Consider the following 7887-nt stretch of genomic DNA (forward strand, 5'->3'; position numbering starts at 1 on the left):
GTCCTGATTCCAGGAATCTTCTAGTTGGGGAATCTAGCTCACCTTTTGGCATCCGCTTCTATAAAATGGACAGAATGGAAATTTCCTTATCTACCTCACATCATTTATGAGGTTTCCCATGAGCTCATGAATGTGGATACATTTTATAAGATGTAAAAAATTGTATAGTATTAAATGATGACTATTATTGTTACAGAGTCTTAGAGTTAAGTCTTCTGGCTCCGGGCAGGACTAGAATTCCTCTTCTAGACCAAATGTCTATGTAATGCTCGAAAGTCATAGTCGAATGTAACTAAATTCCTAGAGATGGCTGGCTAGCTGATCACCAAAGATCCACACTTCCCTTCCATAGTGTAGCATTGCCAGGAAGTGACTGCCCAGCCAGGGACTGCATTTTCATTTAGGCAGGGACATAAGCGTACTTGGAAGTGATGTGTGACACTTCTGGCTGAAGGAGCTTAAGCAGTAGGTGTTCTTTTACCCTTTCCTTATCTCCTTTGCCAGTTGGAAACAGGAGACAAACTACAGCCCGTGGGCCAAATCTTGCCTGCTGCATTTTTTTTTTTGTAAATAAAGTTGTGCAGTTAATGTTTTCTCATCCTTTCGATCTCAGATTAAGCATCTGTTCCTTAGGAAAGTCGTGTCTTACCCCCTTGGTTAGAGCCTATCTCTTATAGGTTCTTTTAACTACACTAGCACTTGTCCCAGTTGGAATTTTACACTTTTTTTTTGGTGTTTATTTATGACCATTTGATTAATGTCTGTCTCCTTCACCAGATTGTATGGGGCTGAAATGTAAAAATGTGTTGGTACATCTGCCTGTGATCACCTTGAAGCCCTGAGTTTTAGGAGAGTAGAAATAGTATCCGTTGTAGTTAACATTTATAGCTTCAGTGCCCAGTGGAGAAACTAGCTCTTAAATGAATCAGTTGGACTTACCCAAATTCACCCAAAAAGGCTGTGGCTAAGCAAAGACTGGAGACTCTGCCCAAGACTTTGGTCAAGCTCCATCTGGCTGTGGCCCAGTTACTGCCACAGTCACCTCCCTCATGGCTTCATCCACTGAACACCCCATATAGGCTGGGAGTGCAACATTCCTTCTCTAGCTTCACTCCCTTTCCTGCTGCTACTCACGCTTCAAAGCCCAGTGCAAGTCTTCCTTCTTCTGCACAGGCTCTTCTGACTATCTGACCTTCTGATCTGTCAAGGTGCCAGATCATTTCTGTCTTTTCCCTCTCACCCAGTGAACTTGTGGGGCTAGGAATCCTGTCTTATTCATCTCTGAAGTCCCGTTGTCAAGCACAAGGCTTGAGGTGAAGTGACAGTCAAAATGTCATTTTGAATGAGTGAATAACTGAACGATGAGTGTTTTGGGGTACAAAGAAGATAAATGAGACACAGGTCTTCCCTCAAGGAGCTCACGACTTGATATTCAGAGAAGGCAAAGCGGGAGCCGCCATGGGAGAAAGCAGATGAGGGTGAGCACCTGGGTAGGACAGGCTCTGCTGCGGTTTTAGGTGAGAGAATAACCTTCCTGGACCAGGGCATCCGGAGCGCACCCTGCCCCAGGCATTGGTTTAGCAATCCTGCTTTGCAGGTCCTTGGTCTTCGGAGGAGGTGCTTGCTTCAGGGCCTGCCAAAGGGGGAGGAGGTGCTGACTAGGAGTGTACCCCCAACCACTCTGCTTCCATGGGGACCACTCTGCTTTGATTTGTGTGAAAATTTGGGGTTCCACTTAAGATTTTGTTGAGAAAAAGTTTTAGAGACTTAGGTCAGGATCCTTAGAAACAGAGTCTGAGACGAGTTCCGGTACATGTGACTCATGGAGGGAGCGCTCGGAGCAGAAGGTGGGTGAGGGAGGCAGGGAAGAGCAGTTAGGGGCTAGGCAAATGGGGCTCCCAACTGGTGCTGGCTTCAGCTTGACCCTATGCGGACATGGACTTGCTACGAGGTTGGAACCTTCTGGAAACAAGGGCTGTGGGCTTTTCAGATCCCAGTGTTAGTCACACATCGGCTGTGGGCTGCAAAGCTTCAAGCAAGGTGGCTGCTGTTCGGCAAAGGGCAATTCTCTAGAGCAAACTTTTCTATATAGGACCAGATAGTATGTATTTTATATTTTCTGGGCCACATGATTACAACTACTCAACTCTGCTGTCCCAGTGCAAACACTGCCATAGACAATATGTAAATGGATAGACATGGCTGTGTTCTAATAAACTTCATTTACGAAGACAGGTGGCTCTGGAGAATGGGGCACTGTGAGCCATTGGTAACTAATATTCACAGTCTTGGCCTTGAAGGACATCTGGGAAGGCACAAATAGCCTCTGTATCTTCATCAGCTAAGCATGAGAAACTCCTTTACTGTATTCTGGAAAACTTGAGTTTTTGACTGGGTCCCGCCTGCTGGGTGGGTCATTCTGCCATGCATGCTCAGAGTGGGGCATCTCAGATTTCCCTCCGAATGACAAGCACATAGTAAGGTGGCCTGAGCTGTAAGAGATAGGGCTTCCCAGAACAGCCTGCAGCATCCTGAACTGGGAAATAGGGGTGGGGCAGACAGGATGATCTAAGGAGCCCCAGCTCTGACAGACCAGACACTTTGCCTGGAGTGGGGAAGGGCATGAAGGTACTCCGAGGGTACTGGAGAGAAGGTGCTGCCATCCCACCTGGGGGCAGGGAGAGACTGCTCACTTCGGCTCTCTCTTTATAAGACAGCACTGGACCCTCCTCTTGTTAATCTCAGAGTTATATGTGCCTAGGAGAAGGCCAGGGAGACAATTTGTTATCAAAATGACCAAGTTCACTTTGGGCATATCGAAGAAAACTATTTCCTAGTGTCTAAATCTCATTAAAAAAGCAATTTCGCAATCAATCACAATGTAATTTAGCCACTAACTGTTTAATTATATTTTAAAAAGACAAGAAGCAGCAGAAGTGAGTTTGTTCTTCCTGTCCTCATATTTCCAAGCCAGGCCGAAAGAGCCTGCCTTTGAGGATTCTATGGAGGAGAATGAGTGGCCAGTGTGGTCCAATCACATTACAAGTTCAATTTTCCAAGTCATTAGAGTTTGTTGACTATACTATATAATATGGTCAATATTCCATATAGCCTCAGGAGGTTGTATCACTTGGAGTAAACTGGAGTGGGTGAGGGTCATTCTTCTGCAAGAGCTCAGAACTTTCTTATTCTGTCTTGCACTACAAAAATTATATAATTCTATGTGGTTTTTATTAAAGGAAGATGATTTCTATAAATTATTTTTTAATGCTGTGGAAGAATTTGCCTTCTGGAATCATCTTAGTAAAAGAATTGGGAGATGAAATAGAGATATGAGTTTACAGAGTGCTGGGGAAATCAAGGCTTGGGCGAGAAAATGGAGAAGAAGGCTGAACGTGGGCGGGACTGCTGTCCCCATAGAGAAAGGGCCTGGAGGGAAGACATGGCATCTGGAGCCACACAACTGGGAGGACCAGAGATGTATTCCTTACTCTGAGGGAGCAGGGATGGGCCCCGCTCCGGGGCTCTGTCCACTGTTCCTTCTGCCTTGGCTCCTGTCACTGGTGAAGAGCACTGTGGAATACAAAGCACAGACACTGGCCCCATCCTGAGTCCCTTTTGAACACCTCTTCCTCAGACACATTCTGACTCTTGGACCCTTGGCTCCTCTTCTCTGTTCTCCAGCCCATGCTCAACTCCCTCCTGGTGAATACTTTCCAGTCCATATTCAATGGCCACGAGAATCACACACTCTATCTTTTCATCCCACTTGGCTTCCTTCTTGCCAGGGGAGGGGTAGGCTTCAGAGAATCCAAATACCTGGGTCTTTGGAAGTATTCAAGAGAGGCTTATTTTTGCTTTTTTCCTGCCAGTTTGGGGTCATGAGGGTCAGGAGTATTCCTGTTGAGGATCTTTTTGGACATCAAGTGGCAGAATGGTTATGGCAGATGTGCTGGTTGCAGAAGATAAATCACTAAATCACTAAAGGTCGGTACTCTTGTTTTAAAAAGTGTCTGCATTAATGTCACATGTGAGCTGGAGGATACATTAAAATCATGAAGTAAAATGATGCATCCATGGCATGGTTAGAGTCTGATGTCCACAAAGCTTCGGCTATGGCTTATGTTCACAGGAATCTTTAACCTTCACATCAAGGAATCCGTCCCTTGTCCTCAGGTTGAATCTCAACCTTGACCCCAGTGTGAGCCCCAGTGAAGGCCACAGGCTGAGTTCTGACTTTGTTTCCAGACTAAGCTCTGGTCCTGGCCCGAGACTGAGGTCCAAATGCTAGCCCCAGACTGAGCCTGGGTCTTTGCACAGTCAGAGCTGTGAACCAGCTGCAGCCAAGCCCTTCATCTGACAAGCATATGTCATTGTCATAGAAAAGCCCACAAAAGAGTGCAGCCTTCCTTACACTGAGCTATGACTTGCATGAGGTCCTGCATCCATTAGGCTTGGAGCATTCCACAGGTGCAGGAAAGATGGCTGAGATTTCCCAAATTATAAGTGCTACTGCTGAAAATGTATGAAAGGAGGCTTGAAAGTAAGCATTTTACCCAAACACCAGCTGGGTACCTGCTCAGCAACTATGCCCTTTGAAGATGCCTGATCTTCCTCTAACATTTCCCCCTACTATGCGCAAAATGTTGTGTCCTCTCCCAAATTCGTATGTTGAAGCCCTAATTCCCAATGCGATGGTACTTGGAGGTGGGGCCTTGGGAAGTAATTGGTCTTAGATGAGGTCATGAGGGTAGGGCCCTCATGATGAGATTAGTGCCCTTATACGAAGAGGAAGAGACACCAGGTCTCTACTGCATGAAGACACAGCAAAAGGTGGCCATGTGTGAACCAGGTGGAGGGCTCTCACTAGGCACTCAAACCGCTGGCACCTTGATTTTGGACTTCCAGCCTCCAGAACTACGAGAAATAATGTTTGTTGTTTAAGTCACCTGGTCTGTACACTATTTTATTATAGTATGCCAAATGGACTAAGACCTCCCTCCTCCACCCTCTTCTTGGTTCTGAAGGTTCTTTATTTAACTTAGCTCATTAGGCACTATCTCTAGGAAGCCATAAAAATGATGATGATGATGGCTAGTACTTACATGGTGCTTACTATATGCTGGGCACCGTGTTCATATTTTGTTCATATTGTTTCATAGAACCCTCAGAAACAACCTGTAAGTTTGTCCTTGTTTGTCCACCTAACAGAGAGGTCCAATGACTTACGGTAATTTAGGCAGAAAGATGCAATCTCAGGCCTTTTTGACTTTATAGAGGATGCTCGTAACCCTCATGCTACTAAAGAATGACTTTGAGCAGAGAAACAACATGGTCATATTTGTACTTTAGGCAGATCATTTGAATTTCTGGGACCCATGAGGGTAGATGAGAGAGAGAGAGAGAGAGGGAGGGGAGGAGAGAGAGAGAATAGGAGGCTGCTGCAGAGTCCAACCCTCTGTAAACGCAGCAGTGAATCCTCAACAGAGAGAAGCAAAAGAGCCAGCACCCCTGTTTCTGCCTGTGTGAACGTGTCCTAGGACATGGCAGCTTCAAGAAGAAAGGCTATGAGAACCAAGAGGTGTTACAACTTCAGGATCTAGTGGCCAGACCTCAGCCCGGCAACGTCTACTCACTCAGGGTATGTCCCCTGGTCTGCTTGGCCAGCCTTGACCACTCCATTTCTACTTTATCTAATTCCCACTCAGCCTGGCTCTGGGCCATGCTGCACAGACAGAACACATAATTATATATTGATTTCCTTCCAAAGATGCATGGCCTTGAGTTAACACGGTGCTTCTGCGGCCCTGCATAAACACAATCTGAGGAATAAGAAGGTTCAGTTTTTGGGGGAAGTCAGAGAAGCCCGACCTCTGGGTAAGGAGGGGAGAGCCTGTCTTGACACCGAAGTGAGAACTTCCATTATCCGGGCTTTGTGGCTAAATGAGGCCTCTCTATGGCCTCTAGGGGATTCAGACACTGCGGGAGGCTGCATGGGTGGGTTGGCCATTGTGTGGTAAACAGAAACCTCCTTTTGACCTTGATCACCAGTAAAGTGAGTTGAGATTCGTTATGTCAATTTGTCCATCTATGTGTCCCTCTTCCATTAATACAATTTTCTGCGAATTCTCTCAGGTGATTAAGTTTCATGGTGCTTTGCAGATGGCATATTCTCTCTTTTTCCCGGTCCTCCAGGGACTGTCTGAAATACAAGCCAAGCACTCTTACCTCAAAATTATATTAAAGAGTTTAATTAACAGAAATGACTCCATAACCCATAGATTACACTCTAAGTGTGTGTGCTACATGCAGACACAGACAGGCTCTCGACTGGTTCCTTTTGCCCCTGGGGACTCGGTCACAGATTCCACAGCTTTCAAATCAAGCTGTGACAGTCCTTCCTTCCTCGAGAAAAAATTTAGTGGCTGTGTTGGGGGCATAGCCGTAGAAACTAAATCTTGAGGTATCTCCTTGCCCCAGAAGCCCTCTTCAGAGCTACTGAATTTGTCCCAGCAGAAGCAAGTCCCCAGGGTCAGCCCCAGATGTCGGAGTGGGCAGTCCATTGCCAGTCTCCTACCTTCAAGCTTTCAGGCTGGGGTCTACGAACTGCACAGGTATGGCAGGCTGCCTGGCCTTTGTTTTTCCTAAGGGGTCCCATTAGTGAGTCTTTCCTGATTTGAATGTGGGTGGGAAATAGAGAGCACTCACTTCATGATCTGCTGGGAGCCATATCTGCTTCTTTTATCACCCCCTCTTGGGCACCTTTCCCTTTTCTTCCTTTTGTCTCCGGAACCTCACTGGTGGTTCTCTCGAGTGGTGCTTTGTCTCTGATGATGCACCAGGGGACTTTTCGTTCATGCATTTCTGGTCCATAGCCCTGATATAATAGCCCCTAATTTGATGGTTTTCAACCAGTAGTACTGATCCTTAGGGCATCTCAAACTCTACAGTGTGGTTTTGGGTGAACCAAAGATGGAGGGTGTGTTTAGTTATCCTGCAATATTCTCAACAAATGATCCCGTGTCCTACTGGACTGTGAATGCCCAGCCAGACATTCTTGCAGGTGCCAGACTTGTTCACATGCATTGAAACCTAGCACATAAGTACTTTTTGGCTTAGCTTTAATCTATTTCAAATAGTCCAGGAATACAACTATGGTGTAAACCAGGGGAATTTCACATTTTATGTTGTTCTGAATGTAACCAACAGTTGTTAACCATTTTGGAAATCATTACTTGTGGTAGTGATGCTTGTAATATCTGAGTCACCAATGTAACACTCCTGTGTGACTCTGCATACGTAGATCTGCATATATGAGGCTGATTACTTCTTTATGTTTTCTAGTGCAATTATGCCCAAGCATTTACATATGGAAATAAAGATTGTTTTATTACAAATTATTTTCCTTCTCTACCTCCCTTATTCTACAGGTGGTAAATTATTTTGAGTTTTTAAAAGTTTGAGTTTAGATTGGTTCCATTTTCTATGCTTTCATTTTAATGATAGTAAAGGGTCCTATGATAGATTGTTAAATAACCACAAAATCCTGCCATCCAGGTAGTCAATGTCTTTGCAATGTGACATCGCTACCCTTTCCATTCGCAGGTAAAGTTTATTTATTTATATCCTTGAATCTGGGCTGGCCTTGTGACTTTATTTGATAACAGGTTATGGCAGAAGGGATATTATTACATTTGAGGCTAGACCGTAAGATGCTTTGCAGTTTCTGGTTTCACTCTCTTGGAATGAATAACATTCTGAGACTACTGGGCCAGGAAGCTTGTCTACCCTACAGGAAGATGGAGGCAAACTAAGGCACCCTAGCTGATAGCTAGACCAACTACCAGACATGCAAGCAGAGTTATCATAGATCTTCCAGAGCATTCA

The sequence above is a fragment of the Pteropus medius genome, unplaced genomic scaffold, assembly GCF_902729225.1.
Source record: "Pteropus medius unplaced genomic scaffold, Ma_sr-lr_union100, whole genome shotgun sequence".
Lineage (NCBI taxonomy): Eukaryota > Metazoa > Chordata > Mammalia > Chiroptera > Pteropodidae > Pteropus > Pteropus medius.